The sequence below is a fragment of the Myiozetetes cayanensis genome, unplaced genomic scaffold (genome assembly GCF_022539395.1).
Source record: "Myiozetetes cayanensis isolate MyiCay16 unplaced genomic scaffold, myiCay2020 scf19, whole genome shotgun sequence".
Classification (NCBI taxonomy): Eukaryota; Metazoa; Chordata; class Aves; order Passeriformes; family Tyrannidae; genus Myiozetetes; species Myiozetetes cayanensis.
Genome location: NW_026087400.1, coordinates 5,536,142 through 5,557,043, shown reverse-complemented (window position 1 = coordinate 5,557,043; position 20,902 = coordinate 5,536,142). Strand labels below are relative to the sequence as shown.

The 20,902-nt window shown below is 46.6% G+C and overlaps 1 protein-coding gene across 1 annotated transcript in view; it reads right to left on the bottom strand.

Moving 5' to 3' along the window:
- The window catches only part of RPS21 (ribosomal protein S21), a 289,916-nt gene that overhangs the window by 77,003 nt on the left and 192,011 nt on the right, over positions 1-20,902 (bottom strand). The window lies entirely within an intron of this gene.

Below are 20,902 nucleotides of genomic sequence, written 5' to 3'. Positions count from 1 at the left end.
TGCGGCCGATAGAGAATTTTCCTCTGGCTAGACACAGAGTCTTTAAAAAAGCTGCGGCAGAGTGTGGGATCATTAAACACCTTCAGATTCCTTCCCCCCTGCCAATCACGGCATCAGCAACCGCCCTCTCCGTGGCGTCTGCTGATCCCGCTTTGAAAACCTCCCCATTTATCACCGCTGGGAGAGATCCTGCTGAGACCGCTGGAGCCTGCTGCTTGTCAACAGGGCACCTTATCTTCTCCAAACATTTACTTAACCCTTTGTCGGGCAGGCCGGGAACAATGGGAGCCCGGCTGCGGCCCCGCACCGGGAATCCCGATTCCAGCCCTGCCTCCGGCAGGCGCTGCCGGTCCCTGCCTGGTCACAGGCACTGGCATGGGCTGAGAGAAGGGAGGATGTTGAGACCACCACAGAACCAGCCTCCACCTCAGTGGAAAAGGTCACTTGCAACACAGGAGAGCAGAGAATTATTTTGGAAGTGTTTTCTACCAGGGACAGACCATAGGAGCTTTTCTGGCTCTAAGTAGGTAATGAAATACATCATCAGAAATTCACATAGTACCCAAAAATCAGCTAACTCAGCCCAGAGTTGGTGCAACTCTACTTAAAGGAATGGCAGCACCTTCAGAAGGTGCAGTTCTTACTGTGAACAGCTCCAAAGATAATATAATTGCACTCTAAACCCATTGTAAATAGAAGATTCCAGATGTGTCTTCATTTAGCAACAGGTTTTCTTGTAATAATTGGCTTTTTTTGAGAACTTTCCTATGACGCAGTGAATGAACCAGACTTACAGGTTCCCAGTGGAGATGAGTCTGACACTCGAAACAGGAAAATGAGATCTCAGCTCTTGACCTTCAGTGCAACAGGAGAGAAACCCATGGGCCAGATGTGCACCCACTCCAGCTGTGCCAGCTCTTACAGAGTCAAACAGCAGTGATGAAGCCCCTTCTGCCAGGAATGATGCCCATGGGGCCGCAGATGAGAAATGTTGGCATTTTGGCATGAAGGACCTCAAGGCTACACATCCTCACTTCGTAACAAGCCTTTAGCAGCCCCGCAGCAGCTGATGGCAGGTACAGAGGCGCTGGCCCAGCAACACAGAAGGATAAAAGTCTGTGAGGAATCAGAGAATGCTGAGATGAGCTCTCACAGCTCAGTTCTCCCAGCTGTGAACAACCTGCAGCCCACTGGCTCAGGCTGAGGACAGTAACAAATGGTTGTGCATTTGAAGCCGAGTTTTAAGTCTTTGTGTCGTCGTTGTACTGCTTTGTGCCGTTATCTGTGACAAGAGCCGGGAGTTCACATCTTTATCTGGGAATAAAGACTCACAGATCATGACAGTGTTTGACAATATGACAGCCCTGGGAAATCTGGAATATAGAAGGCAACAAACAGCCCTTCCAGCAGAGCAGTGGTGGCAGACTGATGCTCCCTTCTCAATCCCAGTCTGGATTACTAGATTCTTTGAAGTGTTTTAATTAGCTGCCCTCCATGTACTTTGAATGAGGTTGGTGTATACTTATATGCTTCCTAATACTCCAGCAAGTAACACCATCCCTGAACTGTTTGGAAGGAATATAGGAGGGGAAAAGTAAGACTCTTCTGTTTCTGAGTCATATATGTGTTCTATCCACACTGCCAGCCAGTTCCATGCTTATTTAAGCACATATTCACAGCCCTGGGAGCAGTTTCCTGTGTTCTTAACTCATATGTCACCTAAAGAAGCTTAGGACCCTTTATAAGGAGAGGGTTTTTTATTCTTCAGCAGTGAGTATTTATACTGAGTGCTAGTGCTGGAAGTGTCTCACGCTGTATTTTTGGGATGTTTGGCAGACTGAGGTGGCCTTGCAGACACCACACTATTGTTACTGAGCTGCAGGAGGACCTTCAGTAAAGGAAGGGACTCCTTCAAACACAGTTTGTCTGAGAAGCAAGCACCCACCTTTATTCACTTGCTAAAATACCCCCCCCCCAAAAAAAAAAACAACCAAAAGAAATCCAGGATGTAAGTGGATCAGATAGCTTTGGATCTAGAGGGGCTTTTGATGGTGAAGGAAAGCAGGCTTTGGATGTAGCATGTACAGCATTTATCCTAACAAGAGCTGTAGGAATGCAACATATATTTAGCCAACATGCCTTGAACTATAGAGGACACTGCTGTGTAACTCATCACTCCCATTCCCACACGTTTTTATTGAGAAAGGCTCTCTGAAATCACCAGACATCTGATGTATTCCACTGCAAGTGAAGATAGTCCTTCTGGCACGGAGACACAACCTTTTGTTTTTACAGAGCGTTGCTGGACTGACTGGTGAAGTGGCTGTCACACTGCAATGGCGTGTTGTCCCCGAGTTGAGTGACATTCCCGTACCCTTGGCAGCAGAAGTCGTGTTTCTCTGTGGTGGAAGCATTTGGAGGAAAGCCCTGAATGCTTTGGCAATGCCAACTGGGCACCTGGCAAAGATCACTCAACGCCGCCTGCCCTCGCTCCATCCCGCATGGTCTGCGCTGTGATAATGGGAGCCTGCGAGCATCCTGCTCCTAATCCCAACCAGGACTAGTGGAATGACATCAATCTTAAGGGAAGAGAAAGACATCACTGTCCAGATGGATGAGTTACAGTGTCTCCTGTCTGACTTAGGACAGAGGGGACAGACCACAGTCCTACCTCAAGTTTTAGTATGAGCAGGGGCAGTCAAACAAAGGTTACAGAACTGCCGTTGTACGTTGAGTTATCACACAGTGGTCCCATCAGTGCTACTAAAACTTTAACAGAAGCAGTTAAAGGGTGTTTTTCTACACTCCACTAGTGATGGGCAGAGATTTAGCATTGGCATTGGGCTACCAGCACACCCAGACCATTGTTGCTGTTCAGGTGGTATCATCTACTGTTTAGGTGATATGATTCAGCTACACTCCTGAGCTCTAAGTAATAGTGTTAAAGATAAAGAAACCCCTTCAAATTCACTATAAATACACACAGGACTTTTGGAGCATTCACATCAGAGCCACAGGTCTATGCTGAGCTCTTCTGCCTTTCCTGGAGCTGGTTCTGAAGGCCCAGGAACCTGCCGGCCCAGAGATCAAAATGTTACTCATGATGTGATGGCTGAATGTCAACTGATGCTATAGCATATGAGACACAGCTAAACCTTGAATCCTTTAGGGGAATATTCTTTAGGAAGAGAGAACTTGCCCCAGCCCTGCCCAGAGCAGTAATTTGCTCTGGTAGTAGCAGTGTCAGGTAATAAGCTGGCTGCTGTGCAAGGATCACAAGGCTGATACAGCCCAGCCCCTCCAGCCAGGACTGGAGGTCATTATGCTCACTGTTAAAGAAGTGCTGCCTGAATCCAGCCCATCCTCATTAAAACAGGCTTTGTGAGAGGGGTGTGATTGCAAAGGAAAGCTTTGGGCAGTGCCTTAAGGACATAATCGAGCTGGGGTGGATGTGGTAATGCCCACCTCTCCTTTGGGGCACACAACATTGATGGAGCTTCCTCTGTTCCACGTAGGGAAGCACAGAATTAATATTTTATGCATAATTAGTAATTTTCATTTGCTGCCACTTCTATGAAGTGACTCCAACCTACAGAGAATTTAGCTGGTGTGGTAAAAAAATGACTTGAGGTTCCTACACTTTCATCAATTTTTCCAAATAATCTTCCCAGATCTTACTTGCATTGTTCTTCTACCTGTCATGGTCTTCTTTTAGGCATAATTTTGTTATCTATTACTTTAATCCCAAAATGGTAGGGAGTGCTACATGGAAAAAAACAATAATGGGAAATAGGCCCAGCAAATGGAGTTAAGGAGAGATAGGAAGGAGCCAGGGTCTGTCAGCTCCCCGGGGCCCGCAGGATGCCTGGGAATGACAGAGAGCATTTCCCTCAGACGAGGCCAAACACATTTCTTGATAAACTAATTAAGCAAATGTGTTGAAACAATGTGAGTGTGACTGGGTGCTCACTCCTCTATGTGCTGGCTGGGGCTGCTCCCGGGACAGGAGGCAGCCCTGTGGGGGATAAAGCATTCTTCCAGGGATATGAGACCAAACAAAGTGCAGTTTGGGAGTGGGTCATGACCACTGTACCCACTGTCACTGCTCAGCAGGGCATCTGCCTGGCTGAGGGAAGCTCAGTGGGCACCCATCTCTGGGGCCATTGTCCCACCGTGTGGAATAAGGGTCACTTTATGTGGTCTGTCTGATATAAAGTGGGGGGCTGAGGTGGATTGTGGCATGTCACTGTCCCCATTAGCTGGGATAGCCCATAGGAGTTCAGTCTCAGGGCAATGCTCCCCACCCATGACAGACATGACATTTTGTGGCTGAGGCTGCCAGCTTGGACCAGTCAAGCATTGACACCAGAAGTATTGAGAGATGTGTTACAGTTATTGGGCAATAGCTCTGTGTAAAACCAGCTGCAGGTATTATTTAGTTACTGGTGCTGCTGGTACTCCTGCTGCTGCTGGAGTTGCTGGTGAGAGAGAAGGGGAAGGTAGAGAGTAAGGAAGCCCTGCTCTCTCAGGTAAGCTGGGATGCAGCTGCCCTGGTGTATGCTGAGCTCCTTTCTGTGTCCATCACTTCAGTGCAATGCCCACAGCTCTCCTCACGTGTGCTCTGGACCCTGACTACAGGATGTTTGTACCTTCAGGCCTTCTCCTCTTTCTTTGTTCAGACAAGGAGCATCCCTGAGTTCAGTTTGATGTCCCCAACATTCCTTGCCTTTGTGTTTTTTTCTGCAGCCAAAAATAGCGACCAGGAGAGCCGTGCCAGGGCTGCTGAGACAGCGGCTGCTCTCTGCCTGTGCTGGGGACTCCCTTCCTCCACCCGCTCAGGGCCAGACCATCAGCAGCAGCAAAATGAAATATTCCCATCCCACATGCCTCCTCTCGGGATGAAAGATTACATCCTATCCTTCCTTCTCCTCCCTCTCGGTCCTCCACTGCCTTCCAAACATGATGCTGGGCCACGTGTATCCTGAGCAGCGTTCGCTCAGACATGACAACCTGGACTTGACCCCCGAGGTTCTGGCTCCACTGAGTCTTCCTGGCCGTTTCGGGCAGCAGGAACCTCTGTCAGCGCTGGTGATGGATGGCTTCAGCGGGAGAGAGGCCTACAGACAAAAAGTCTCACAAACACAGCGACAGGCAAAAGCAAAATAGACCCTGAGCAGCAGCAGCAGCAGCTTGCTGCGAGCAGAGCTTATGGTTCACAGCTGCAAAGGGCTGTCCCTCCTCAAGGACACTTGGTTATCACCATCCTTTCTGCAGCCCATGGTGTAGATGAAGAGCTTTTTTCTCTTGCCCAGGCATATGTTGGCTTTCTGGCCTTCTTACCCTTCAGCTTAACCACCAACAGCTGGAAATGAAACAAATAGCAACATTGCTATAGTGTATCAAGAAGCAGAGATGTGGGTTCCACAGGTGGAGGGACTGCCACCACAGACCCAACATCTCCCTCAGGCCATATCTTTGTTTATTCACAGGTGAGCTCCCAGGAATGGAAGTGGTCCATAGGTATCTCCAACCACGTGTTGTGACCAGCCTGGCTTGACCAGCAGATGACCTTATTGTGTCCTGCAGGGGCAGGGCAACTTCTGAGTAGGATCCATCTCCTCAGGCCTGTGCCAGCTGCAAGAAGTCACTGAACTCGAGGTTATCTGTCATGCCTGCCCAGCATCCACCCCTCTCAGCTGCCAGTACCCTGGGTTGGGGGCAGGGTGGTTTGCACTGCAGGAATCCCTGGTGAGAGGCAGCCTGGAGACTGATCATGGAGACATCAGTCCCTTGACTCCACTGCAGTGTCAGGGCAGCCAGTGCAGCCAGCAGAGGAAATGAGAGCAGAAGAGAGAGGATCTGACCTTGTGTTTCTGCCTCCTATTCCAGATTAGGCCATTTCCTTATAAGAGACACACACCCTGCAGTCCAAATATTAGCTGAGTTTCCATTTCAGGCAATGCCATCATCAGCAAACCCAATCCCAGCATGCACCTGTACCTGCTCTCCACTTCATGACATTTTAACGTTAAAACTCTATTCATTTTTAAGACTAGTCTTTGATTTGTGAATCCAGTGCAGACAGCACGGTCACTCGAAGTACCAGTGACCTGAGAACTGGATTGGGGGAACATCAAATTGGAGGGACAAGTCACAGCAACCCTTTGCTGCTGCCCCAGCTCCATGAGCAGAGCAGTGCTGCTTCTGGGGACAGCTGAATTATGACCCTCCTTATTCCACCACCAAAGCAGCAACGGGAGCCACGTTGTACAAACCATTTCCTTGAACCAGGGGTTCAAGGCTGAAGACTAATCCTTTGGGAACATTGACTGTGACCAAGGAATAAGGGTTGCTGTCAGATGGTGACTATGTGTGCTCCAAACCCTTGCCCTTATTGCCCATGCCCCTTATTCACCTGGTGCTTTATGATGGGTTTTGCTAACACACATGAAATTTAATTTCCGGTTATTAACCCACAAAAAGGTATTGCTGTGTTCAGAATTACATTGCTTCCAATTAGTGTTGCCCTTTGGTTTATGGTATGTTGTTTTTCTTGAAAACCTTTGAACCAGGCTCTGCACCAGCTGAAGGGCATTCTGGGGCTGTTAATAAAGATTAACTCTTTTGAGCAAATACAAGTTCTGATTCATTTGTGAGGATTGCACCGTCGCAAAGGAAGGGGCTTTCAGGAAACGCAGACGTCTCTTTGCTTTCCCTTCCATTTTTTCCATATATTTATGCTTTCCAGTTCCCATTTTTCCAGCCTTGCTAAAGGTGATGTCTTCCTTTCCATTGTCACAGCAGGATGGTCAGGACAAAGAAAGAGTTGCCTTCAGAAGATGGACGTTCAGCAACTGCCCTCCTTCTGCTAGAGAAGGGCTTTGGGCTGGCTTTGTCCCATCCTTCTGTAAAACATGCATGGAGAAGAGAACACTTGTGACACCAGGAGGAGAGAAATGGGTTATTATCACCTAGGAGCAGTGCTATACAAATTTGTTTTAAGTCTTGCTCATTCTTAACTCTCACTGCTCATCTTTTCCCATGCAACCGTGAAATTTTATGCCTCAGAGTCAGCTTTAGTGTTTCTGCTTGTTGGGCTTCGTTTAGTCACCTCTCTACCTTCAGACTACCAAATAAATACAAAGACAAATCTGTCCTCAATTTATACATTTTCACTCTGACTGGATTTCAGCTTATTTTTGTTATTACACTACACTTCCTATCATGCTGCCAAAGGCTGTAGTCTCCCATGCTCATTTATTTTGTCCTTTCACTGGACCTTCCCCAGGCAAAATATTTAAAACCAAGGGGAAAAAAGAAAATTTACCTTAGGAAATTTAGCTCATTCCTGACTTTCAGCCAAACACCTCTCTAGACTTCTTGCAGCTCCCCCAGGGGACACATGGTTTTCAGTGTGGGTTCTTGTGCTGTGCCTCTGCAAGCTGAGGTGATGGCATTTTGTCTAAGAAGGAATGGCAATACACAAGAATTCAATTTTCCTTTAAGAAAGCTGTTTGCATGCCCAGCACCTGAATTTTGTCTTTATTTAAATGGGGCAAACAACCTGTCCTGTTGTTCTGCACATGCTGACAGTGCTCTTATTTTCCAGGCAGACCACTTGAGGAGGAGATCTTTGATGTTTCTGATCAGTTGAATGCACTTTTCCTCTTTGGGCATTATGCCAGTCGAAGACGCTGTATAAGGTGATCCTAACACTAAAAACTGTCTTTGCTGCAGCCTCTCAAAACTATGTCAGTTGTTTATTAGCTCTTTATTGGGCAGGCTATGACTTGATGCTAAGCAATAAACCAGAGCTGGTGTATCTGAGCTATCCACCAGTAGGTTTTCATCTACCCTTAGGATTTCTCCTGGGCTTACTGTTTTTTCCCCTCCTGTTGTGTCTGGGTGGCACAAGGTGAAACTTCTCCCTGCCTTGGTGCTGAGCTCCTGACACCCATGTTATCCTGTGGACACATGACTTTCCAGCCTGGAGTTCCAGGGAAGAACATAGCAATCCCACCTTCCTCCCCCTGCTCCAGGGAGATGCAGACATGTCCCACCACTGAAAATCTACTGCTGAGTTCCTGGAGTGTCAACGTGTGCAGAACTCCATTATCTTCAATTTCAAGCAAAAAAAGTGCTAATTAGATTCATTTGTGAACAGGGTTGATGTTTAGGAAGACAACATCCACATGGATTTCACTGCAGTTCTGGAGCACCTCACCCCTTTGCAGACGCAAACCCAAGGCAAGATCTATGTGCCACACAACCATTGGTCAATATATTCCCTGGCTGAGCTCATTCCTTATGGAAGTGGTTGCTTCATACTTTGCCTGTTTGAACAGTCTTGTTTAATCAACTCATGTGGACTAGGACTTCTCCTGAAATCTGGTCTGTAAAGCAATGAGCCCCAGATCCTGAGTGGGAAATACATGGCAGTTCCCTGTGTGCAGCTTGGCTGTATATCTGCAAGGACACACAGAATGACTCCAGCCTTGGAGGGTCTGCAGACATTTATTGTGAAAAGAAGCTGGGGAACAATCAAAGTAATTGCTCTGGGCTGATGTACATGTTTCTAACGAGTGTCACTGCAGAGAGACTTATTCAGTGTGTCTGTGTTATTTACACAGGACAGCACTATCAGTAAAAGGCCTTATTATCTCCTCTGTATTTGTTTCTATATCTTTCAGTTTAGCAACTCTCAAATTCAGTGTGTTGTGGTTTTTTTATTATTTTTTATAGCTTGTTTCCTTTTTAGTGATATTATCATGGAGCCAATAAAAGTGTTTTCCTTCTACATCTGGTCAAGGGAAGATTCTGCTGGGTACACGAGTCATATTTCTGTAAATGCCTCCAAGTGAATATAAAAAGCTGTTGGAAGCAATTGAGTTTACTGTTGCCTTATGTACTGTCATTAATTAGGAAATAAAGCGAACTGCATTTTATATCACTTGTAATCAAAATGTTACAGTCTTAATGTGAAGCCTTCCAAGTGCAGAGCCTGAAAGCAGGCTCTGCTCTTGTACAGATGAGCAGTGAAGAAAAGGATGCAGAGATCCTTTAAGTTTTAAAATTCATGGCCCAGATTTTCAGTGCTGCCATGCAGTGAGGCAGGATGGGGTGGGCAGGCAGGATAACTGCACCTTGTAGCTACCTGGATAACCTGGTGGCCATTGTGATTGATGCCACCAATGCAGCATCCCAGTAACTGGAAACTGGCTGAGTTCATGGTCTGGCTCCTGTACTGGGTACCACAAACACCCATCCTCAGCAATCACCTGCTTCTCCTTCTTCAGATTAAATTGGTATTTTTACCCCCTAATTCTGTTCTCATAGAATTCCGAGTTTTCCTGATCCCTTTTCCTGCCTCTCAGTTTAAAACATTGAGCAGGATAAAATATAAATAATAAAAGAAACACAAACAAAATACTTTAAAAGAAAAGAAAGCAAAAAAAAAAAAAAAGAGGCATTTCGTCAGCACCCCCTTTTCCACAACCTTTAATATTAGGTGCCTTTGTCAAGTCCATTAGGACCATATCTGCACTTTCCGGAGTTTGAATGCTTTCATATATTTGGCTCCATATGAACAAACTGGTGGAGCAAACATATTAGTAGATCATTTGCCATGTACATGATTCAGATACCCAGACATGTACAAAACCCAGGCAGGGATTAACCGAGTCTGACAGCACTGAAGTGACTCCAGTTCTGTGTGTGTATAAGCGATAATGAACCAAAGGCCCTGTTTGCCTTCAAATAGCACACAAAATGATTAATTAGACAGAGGGCATGAGTAATAATCACAATATTATATGCTCCACCATAATGGAACGCTGCTCTCTCCTAGCTTTGTTCCTCTAATCTCTGAGAAGCAAATATCCACAGGGTGTTACCAGCAGAGAGGGAGGCAGATTGTGGTTGCTCACAGGTTATGAGCAGCACTTCTTTCCCACTGTGATTTTATGCCCCTGGGACATACAGAAAACCTCTTTGGAAAATACACATGGTTGCTGTAGGATTAAAGGGATCTGCAGGAAAAAAAAGGCAGAGAGTTCTAGTTGCAGATTACAGACTTGAACATGTTCCCATTAAATTCAATGACAAAGTTTTCTTTGATTCAATGTTGGATCCTGAGTGCTTTATCATCAAGATACTTTTTGGTAAAAGTCAAAGTTCGTCATAGGGCTACATAAGAAAAAAAGAAGCAGTTGCTCAAGCCCCTGTTTCCTGTTCATTCATCTATTTCTGCTGTAAGGCAAAAGTGCCCTATTGAGGATTTACCAAATGGTTCTTCTGGGAGTGGGTTCCCACCCTGCTAATGCTCGTGGTGATTTGGGCACAGGTACCATTGGAGCTCACCCAGGCTCAGCCTCCTGCCCACACCCAGAGTCAGCAGAGTGAGCAGCAGCCTTGACTTGCTCCTGTCTCACTGTCCCTCCAAGGAGCAACATGGATGGCGGGTTTCCAGCACAAACTAGAGAGTAGAAGGTGATGTCAGGAGCCACCTTACATGGTGGTCTGTGGCTCAGAGACCAGGCAGCAACAGCTTTCCAAGCCCATTTCCAAACTGACTCTGCAATCCAAGCCCTGCCCTCCACCCCTCTCTCCTATTTGGCTAAACAGCAACCAAAAGAAGGGGGTAAAATCCCCCACTAACACTCAGTGCCTTTAATATGTCATCCATGCTTGCCCCTCAGCCCCTCCAAGAAGCCCATAGTTGTGTAACAGCCCCAGGATAAGTGCAGACAGGTAAAGTGTCAAAAAAGTGTTATTAGACTTGAAATTAAACCGACGCTAAACCAGTTACCCAGATAAACAGACAAAATTTTTATTTTCCTCATTTAAGTAACAAACCCCATTTTTCTCTATTAGCTATATATAACTTTGCCATCCTCCAAGGTTAAAAATATTATAGGCAAATTCCTGTCTTTGCCTATTTTTAGTCGCTATTGTCCCCTTTGACATTTTGGTGTACGGTATTGACTTGGATGCTCATGGAGCTGGCAGAGGTTTTGCAGGAGTTGTTCAGTAGGAAGTGACCAGGGAACACAAGCTGTGATGCATTTCTGAATTTTAATTCATTAATTAGAGCTCAGCCCAAGGGAAGAGGGTGCACTTCCTCAAGCACCACATTATCTTCTCCCCCAGGGACCCTTGGCTTTGGAGGGGCAGAGGAGGTGATTGCCTGTGTGGAAATTAGCCCCAAACAATAGAGTTTATAAATGCATATTTACTTTTTGCCACTATATTTTTCTCCTTCAGATGACTCCTACCCTCTCTTTCCTCAAATGTTACCTGGTTTGGGGGTGCACTGTGCAAGCAGGCCATATTCAAATGGAAGCAGTATTAAGTTTTCCAGTCCCCAGGGTATTTCTCTCTCAGCAACATCAGTTTCTGGTGAAAAAATTTTATCTAGGATTGCAAAAGCACTTTCTCATTCAGTCAGTGAAGTAAGCTGTTTCCTCCATCACCCCTTGGTCCACCTCTGCATTTGAAGCCCTCATGTTGGTCACTGATGGGCAGTTCAGAGATGTGAGATATCCTCACAGACTGTGCCAAGCTCTTGCATGTTTCAGAAGGACCTGAGACAGTAAAAGTGAAGGTCTCTTCTAGCCTATTCCAAATGCACTACCTGGATAAGGCTGGGAAAATGGGTAACTATTTGTGATTTAACTGTCTTTGTAATATTGCAGTAACCTCTGAAACACAGATCCAGACAGCTCATGAACGTCAGTCTTTCCTTCACCATGTCTTGGTCCACAGTATCCCATTCCCATGCAGGGCTGCCCACCCAGTCCCTTCCCTCCCCTACAGCCTCTGGAACACCGTGCACCCCATAACCACTCTCCTTGCCAGCCCTGACATTTGCACACACGTTCCCCTGACTGACCTCGGCAAAGTTGGGAGTCTGATGCAGAAGGGAAAATATTCCCTTCACTTGACATACCTACGTGTTAAAATGAAACAGGCTCATAGAGGGAAAAAACCCTCACCCTTATCAGTGTGACATTGTGGAGCCTAAAGATCATAATCCAATATTAGTGTGCGATAGGGATCCCGCTGGTGCCACAGCCTGTGCTGGGAGAGAGGCTGGACCTTGGGAGTGACCTCTGCCTGGCCCACAGGTCTGCCTTCACCTGCCACAACCCCCCAGAACCTCCCTCAGGCAGGGGTACTTGTGACTTTGGGAGGGAAGAGGAAGGTTTAGGACCCTTCCTCCCACATCACTGCCCCTGTGCAAAGTGCTCTGTAAGAGGGACCAGCCATCAGCAATACTCAGATTTGTCTGGATCTCTCCATGTCCCAAAAACTTCCTACGTTTACATCAGGAAGGACTGTAGGAAATGTGGAGAATTGCACACTGGGAAGATGCAGTGAGGTTGAAGGGGAGGTTGGATGCAAATCAATGCCTTTTCCCATCAATCCACCCTTCCAGATCTGTCCCTCTCCTCCACCCTGGAGGCCACAATCTCATTTGGGTTCCTGTCCTTTATCTTACACTTGTTCAATTACTCCGGTATTAAAGGACTTCAATTTTTGGCCCCTGAATAATCCATTCAGGGATAATCCCTGCATTCCCTGCCCCCTGCCAGGGTGCAGGTGACAGCAGCCCTTGGTTCAAAGGTTATTGTGTGAAGCAGAGTATGGTCCCTGGTCCTGCTTCTGGACAGGGGTGTTGGACATCAGGAGGCAACTTTTTATATTCAATCTCTCCTGGGCATGTCATGGCTTTGCTGAGGAGAACAGAACCGAGGGCTCTGGATGTGAACCTGAAAAGCCTTGTGCCAAATGATGGCTTAGGAGCATTAAATCTCTACTGTGAGGGCTGCACTTGAGTCCTTCTGGCACCCTGGTATCCTCCAAGCATTCCACAAAGCCCTGCCCTTGGCTGGCACAGCCAAACCAGCCACATGTGCATGTTCATATTTATCTTCCTGTAATCATTCTGGCTCAAGGAAGGACATTTAACATGTCAATCATATTCCCATTACTGTAGCGATTCATTAGTGCAGTGGAATGAGGTCCTGGGAGAAACTCCCTTGAAGGAAAGGGGTGGAGAAGCAGGCTGGGGAGTCTGCAAGGTTAATTCACTGGGGAATTGCTTTATTTTTTAATTCAATGCAAATTCAATCATGTCTGCCAGCTATTTTAAGGAAGAAAACAATTACCTCTGGTCCTAACACACTGCAGAGACAAGGATAACTAGAGACTGGCCTGAGTTATATCCCTAAATACAAATCAGATTTAAGTTGTTCCAAACCAGGGGTGGGAGAAACAGGACAACAAATGGCACTGCTCACACAGGCAGCCACACACCACTTCCCCCATCTGTGAGATCTAAACCTAATACTGAAGTTTAATGTGACATCGGTTAGATGATGCTACAAACCCTTCTTTTCCTTAATTGCCCGCTTGTAGCTCTGTCTGCACCAGATAACTTCATCAAAACAGCAGCCTGCTTATTTGCACCCCACATAGATCAATGGGATGCACATGAGCTCCTGAAAGCCCAGCATTTGTCCCTGGCCCAGACTTCATCAAGAGCTCCATGCAGTTGCTGAGAGCATCCATTTATAACTGAGACAGTGGAGATCCTACTCAGCACTACGGAAAGGCTCTTTACGTCATAAATTGTATTTAAAGACTCTCTCAAGAAGACAAGCAAATTTAAGAGAGCAGTTAGCTCCTGGCACTTAGATGCATAACTTTATTTGAGTATTCAATTTCCTCCTTCATTCATAAAGTAAACATCTGAGTTATCTGAAAGTGACTGTATACTCATGGAGTGTTTTCTTAAAAGAGTCAATAGGAGCAAGGCGACATAAAATGCTTCAGAGAGCATGACACAGGAAAACACGAGCCTTTAAATTATACACATTCAGGAAATGGTTGAATTCAGCATTGTAGATGGAAAGGTTAAAATGTTTGTGCTGAATTGTATTAAATCTTTCGCCAGTAAATCCTGTAGGAAGCAGAACATTTGAAGGAGCCTACTTATTCCCAGTGTCTAGGAAAGACTCACAGAGTTTCAAAGGAAAACGGCCATTAATCTCATTGGACAAGTGCAACCTAATAAAAGCTGTTGTTAAATTAAGGGAACTTTGTTAAGTGTTTTCCAAATTTAGTCTCTTCCCCCCACCCCAACAAAATCCCTTTTTGGTCTGAAATGGAGGATCTTTGTTGCCTTTCAGCCTGAAATGACCTTTTTTAGGAAGATTATGCCGGCTCTAAGGAGGACAGCATGGTGCTGGCAGGGATGGCTGGGGTTTCTCTACAGCAGCTCATCCTCACTCCAGGATGGGTTTGTAGATTCAGCTTCATCAGCAGGACTAACCCAGGCCCACTGTCCAGACCTCCTCCTGGACTTCTGTCAAGGCCTGCTTTGCCTCATGACATTCCAGCTCCAATCACTGCTGAAGTGTGGATGCAAGAGATGACTTCTTAAACGAAAATGACACCAGAAAGTGCCCTGGTGAATACAAGGTTAAAGGTGGGGAGCCAAGCTTGAAAGTCTGGCAAAGATTAAACATTTTACCAGTGTTTTACCACAAATCTCACTGAGGAAGGGAAGGAAATCTACTGACAACAGGGGCAGCACATTCACAGCCTCTTGCCATATTAGAACTAAATTAGGAATTTCAGTGGAGGACTGAAAATGCTTAGCTACATTTTTTTGAAAGGAATTTGGCACTTCTGGAGTCCAGAGAACCTGAGGATCCGAAGCGCTGAAACTCGTGAGCTTCCCTGTGGTCAATTCAGAGTTGGCTGGGAAGGGAAATTCTCAGCTTTCTTACAAAACAAACTAAAAGCAAAACAAACCACTTTTCCTGGTGAGACTTTCATTCAATTCTGCAGACTCAGGAAGCTCCTGAGATAAGCCTCCACTCCAAGGATACGCTCCGTGCTGGCCGAAGCCTAGACCTGAGCTGGTGATTAATGGGAGTGCAGCCCACTTAATGAATTACCACATTTGGGCAGCCCGGGCTCGGGGTGGAAAAATAACCTAAACATTTGGGCTGTGTTTTCTGCAGACCAATTGAGCACCTCAAGAAAAGGCATAGGTGATAATAAAAAGCACGTCTGTCTCCCAAGAAACCTTAGGAGGAAGTCCCTAAATTTCCTGCTTCTGAGTAAGGCTAAGAAATTACAGGGATTTCCCCTGATTTTTGGTTCTATTTTTTTTTTTTTACTCCTAGTTTTGGAGAAATTCAGAAGCACTCAAATGCTGTGTTTTAAAAGGCTTATAAACCTCAAATCAGATTCTGGTTTTGTTTGGATTTGGTTTCTGATGAAGAGATAAGTAGATTTCTATTCTATCCAAACCAATTTCCTACAAATTATGGACTGAGCTTTAGCCTGCCTTTCTTTGAAAAATCAAAACTGAATTTAATTACAGGAATAGAAAACAGACATTTTAACTGGAAAACATGGATGCAATTGTGGTTTTATTTTTGGCTTTTGCCTCCTGCAAATGCAAGAAGGTTTGGTTGCCATTTATCCAGGCTGCCTGTAAAAACCAAAAGGAACTCTGTCCCTGGAGACCTTGCTCAGTATTCTCCAGATGTATCTGATTTTGTGGTTATGTTACAAGCCCCATTGACACCACCTTAACCAAAATGATTGGTGGTGCCTGAACCAAGCCAGAAAAAGAAAAACCAAGGGGTATCTTCATTTTAGAACAACCAAAGGCTTTAAAAAGTTTAAGAAAACCCAGTCTGGGTGAGCACAGAGACCTTCCTAAACCCAGAGCTCCTGAGAACAAGTGCCAACGTCTCAAAGCAGCTTGTGGTGTCTCCAGTCTGCCTTGGCTGTCACCCCCCCAAAATGGTATAAGGCAGTGCTTTTCCTGTCTGCACTTTGTTTTAGACATAGGTACAAATTTCCAGGGGTAGGAGACAAGGGCAAGGCGAGGGTCCCCTCCCCATGAGCACCCCAGGGTGCTCCTGCTCTCCCAGCCATGTGATGGGCAGACATGGCTCTCCTCTCCCCAGACTTATTTCCATTAACACTACAAAGATAATGTTGGCTCTGAAACTGAAGTGCCCAGGGCACCCCACACAGCGGGTGAAAGGGAAGAACACACAGATCAGTTCTGCATCTTTGTCTAAAGGAAAGGGCAAGCAGCAATGTCAAAGTCAGTGACATCAGAGCAGAACCCGTCCGAGAAGGAGAACTCTTATTAAAACTTGCTGCTCAGAAATGAGTTATCCATTATTAATATTTTGAATTGCTAGATCCTTTCTAATCATGTGTTAATATGAGGCAAAGCTGCATGATTTAAAAGCAAAGCTCAAGCCACTGTCAGTCACTCCTGGGCACGTAACAAAGCCTGCTGTGGGAATACTGATGAAGACAACTTTCCTGCTGAAGTGATGCTTCTGGAGTAGCTTTGCTGGGTCCTCAGCCTCCTGTAAGAGAAGGTGTGAGGCCTTCCATGTGTTAGGATTGTCCTGAGAGCCAGAGACCATGCAGGTAGATTCACCCTGAAGGCAGAGAACAGGGACAGGCTCCTTCTCACAGAGCCTCTTCTGTGGATGCAAGGCTGGATGTAGGAGCAAGCTCTGCAATGGACCAAGAGAGAAACTCATCCAGGAACAAAGTCCCTTTACTCTTTGCTTTTATCTTGGTCCATCTCCCATGGAACTGTAAGATCCTTCCAGTGACTCAGCACACAGGAATGATTTGCTCCCGGGGAAAGCTTGTTTTGGGGCATGACCTGAAGAAATCCATGCTGAAGATAGTAAGGTCTAGGTTGCTGTTGACTAAGATGAACTTAGTTATGGAGGAATAACAGTCCATAGTTACCACTTTTTGCCCTTGAAGGAAAATGATGGCAACATGTTCAGCTGCACGTGAGTGCCACCTCAATCCCAAACCTTACCTTGTTGCTATATCTGCATTATTTAATATAGAAATTTATGCATATTATATCCATGATGGCATAATAGGTTTAAAATGCTTTAGGACAGCAGAAAAGCCAGCCTACATGCTTCCAAGGGAATTCCCATGGAGTGAGGCTCAAACACCACCTGAACACGGAAGGTAACAGCTAATGGCGACCTTGAGTTCTCTGCTCTTGTTTGGTGCTGAGGCATTATTCATCAGGGAGGAAAGATGTCAAGGTCAGGCTCAGGAGTGGCAATCACCCTGCAATCCCCATCTGTGCTACCTTGAGGTGATGGCCTTGCCAGTGACAGAGCACCCAAGGCAGTGGAACGTGCTCCCACAAAGCAAACAAAGGTGGATCTGAATAAACTGCCTCCCCAAAAGGCCACTTTATGGTGCCCTTTGAGCAGCAGCTTCCCCGTTTAACACTTGTGCTTACAGATCCCTGTACACACAGAGAGTGTCTGTTACAGCCTCCATCACACTCGGGGTAAATGATTAACACCGATTCCACCTTGCTGCTCACCTTAGTCCTGCTGCTCGCACAGGAGGGGTGGGGTCTCCAGCAGCATTTCCAACCCCCTCACTGAGGCCACATCACCAAAAGCGGCTTAAGCACCCCTCCAGTCAGGTGTTACAGCAGGCTCCTGTGGCTGAATGCCCGTCATTCCCATTCCTTTCACGAGCCAGAGCTTTTCTCCTGTATTACCAGCAAGGAGTGAGCAGATGGGAGGAACAGCACTGGCACCTGAAATAACAGTGACATCAGGGCTGTGCCCACCTCTGCTTTCCTCCCACAGTCAGTATTTCAGGTGGGCCAGCAGAAGGGCCATTCCCATGCCTTTCTCTGGAGAAGGGAAATGTGAACACAGACTGAGGCAAGGGCTGGAAGTTTCCCACCAGTGTTTGCATTGAGCCATTTGCTTGGTTTGGTGGAAGAAAATCGTGTGCTCTCATTTGCACTCATTCCAAAGATGAGGGATCCCAGAGCTCTCCCAAGCACGAAACTGGTTTTGCACCCAAGACAGACCAGAATTTTCTACTTGAATGATAAAATTTTCCCACTTCCTCCTGTTTTCTTCCAGATCATCAGGAAACAAAAATGGAAACCTCTTAATGAGGTTAATTGTTTTTGTGGAGGAGTGATTCAGCGCTATTACCTTGTGTCAGCTGAGAAATTGGCCGTGGAAGCAGCTCAGACTCCAACATTTTCAAACAACACAATAGTCAAGGTCTGCTGTTAGCCACACTTAACACTGCTGTGGAAATGCTTGCTATAAAAATCTTTCTTTAAATTCCAATACTAATGCATTTTCTAACAACATTAAAGTCAGCCTGCAAGAACAGTAAAAAGGCTGGTAAATCCCAGCAGTCCCAGAGCTTTTGAAAATTGCAGATTGTGGCTGGTTTTTGTTAAATTTGACTGTAAAGACAGTCCAACACTGCTGCCCATCATTTCTCTCAACACTTGCTGTATCCATGAGGTTGTACTCTCGGGATGAAGTTTTACTGAAACGTGGGATTTTGGGGAAGACAACTGGATGGGTATGAACTCCCTTTAACAAGAGCCTTCTTGGAATGTGCTGCTGCTCACCAAGCTTCCCCTTGAAAAGGAGCTTCTCTGAAATAAAACCACTTTGCAGGTGTTATTGGTCCTGATTAAGTGTCTTCTGGGTTATTCTATGTAAATTTGATACTGAACAGAAGAAATTCTTGGAGATGCCACCTCCTTCCAACCCCTGGACACAAAGCTTTCTCCAAGAGGGACCACCTGATGTGATTAAAGGAGTGGTGCTGTTTGTTTTCTCCTTCTATGCATACAATGGTGAGATTGAATATTCAGCTCTGGTTTAGCTGCTACACAAGGAAATAGTCTGGATATTTAATTACTGCAGCACATTGCCCTGGAAAGCAACACAAGTTGTTTTGCTGGCTGCTCCATGACACTGGCTTGGCAATAAAAGGCACTGGAGAGGAGCAGGGAAGCAGTGGACAGGGATTGGGAAGTAAAGGTGTCTCTCTGTGCTCCAGTGTAGGAGTGACACCCTATTAGAGAGTCTGGGGCTTGGGGGTCCAGCAGACAAGAAACCACAAGTTTCCATTTTCCATGAAGAAATCAAAAGTAAACTTTTATTTTTTTTTTTAAAAGCAATTGCTTGTGTGAGCAATGATTTTATTGTGCCATTAATATGGTCATAAACAAGGACAACGTGTTTATAGGCTCAAGTGCTTCGTTACTCACTCGCTGACTTGGTAGAAATAACCGTGGCATCAGTATAAAGTGCAAAATGGAAGAGATCATTGTAGTTGTGTTGTAAAATCATCTGGGCAGGTGACCTTTGAACAAAGGCAATTGATAGCTCCAAGGCAGCTGTACAACAACAGCAAACATAAGAGTTGTCCACAGCCACCAGACCTGTAGGAGAGCAAATACACCCCATGCCTGGGAAGGGGAGAGAGCACCAGGGGGGGTGAGAAAGGTTTGGGAAAGAGAAGTAAAAGCTGATCCCTCAAGTATGTCTGCAAATCAGCCTTGTTTGGGGATGGGGCAGGGGGGGTGAGCCTGGTCACAGAGGGTGACAGAGGGTTAGCACAGCCTGGGCAGGCTCAAACCAATTGCTGCAGCCAGGGGGTGGGACAGAAGCCCATAACCTGGTGAGCTGGGGAGTCTGGTTCTGCCAGACTTCAGTTTTGTGTCTGATCTCCTGCACTGCTGCCACCCCAGCTGTTCAGACTCCTGAGAGTGTGTGGGCTGAACGAGGCTGTGCCACCAGGGGCCAGGAGGCTGAAGGAGCAGGACTGAGGATGTTGCATGATCTGGGAAGACCCAAACTTTCCCTTGGCTTTTTTTTCACACTTATTGGGGCAGATACTCCTATTTGCCATGTAATGAGAGATACAAAAGGGTGTGGATCCCCTAGGGAAGGTCTTCAAAGTGGCAGCTGGGGAGAGATGGCTAAATATTGCATGGGTCCCCCTGGATGTGGCTCTGCAAGGCTGGGAGCTGCACAGGGGTGCTGGCTCCTCTGTGGGTGCAAGGACCAGGAGGAAAGGAATTTCCCCTCTCCCACAGGACTGTGCAGACACGCTGCCTCTGCCATTAGCAGACCAAGACACAGAGGTCTTCAGGGATGGCTCCTGCCTTGGCAACGGGAGTGAAAGATTGGGAGACACTCACCAGAAATGAAAAACCAGCCTTGTGGATGATGTCACCCAGTGAGTGCAGGGAGCGAGCAGGAAGGAAAAATTACATGTCCCAGTTGTTTCACTTCTTGTCCCTCTGCCTCGTTTCGTCTGTCACCAGCCCCCGGAGCATCCCGACGCCCGCTCGACGGTTACCAACAGGCCATAAATAAAACTGCTGGAGCCACTGGTGTCAACATCTTGGCATTGTTTAGGTCTCCTTGTTTGCCTTTAAAATAACTCTCCTCCTCGGGGTCACGCAGATGAAAAAGCGGGGACCCCCTGCCACCATCCATAGAAATCATCTCTCCGTGGCTTTTGTTGCACTGCCTTTTTTTCGCCCGTGAAGTTTGGGGTGTGGGGAGCTGCCCGGGAGCATTACTCATGCTACACCCAGGGTTCCTGCTCCCTCTTGCCCGCCTGTGTCCTGGCACGTCACCTCGGGCGCCTGTGGGTCGCCTGAGCCTGGGCCACATCACCCCTTTTCCTGACTCCCAGAGGCGCAGTTTGGGCTGGATTTGGGGACGGCGTCACCCGCCAGCCCCGTGATGCTGGCTTATCTGCTGCATGGCTGTGCCTGGCTCTGCTGCAGATGTTGGCAGGCTAGAGAGTGGAAAAACAAACCATGGAGATGTGGATCCACGGTTAGAGCCTGGCCATGCAAACGCGGTGTGCCAGTGCTGAGCCTGGCGCTGGAGGGATGCCAATCTGCGACAGCCTTTGCCCTAGCACTGGAGCTTTGCATCATACAAGCTGCTAAGGAGGCTCTGGAAGCACAGTAAATACTCCTCCAAAGGCAGATTTTCATCCAGATTTTCATCTGTGGCTTGAA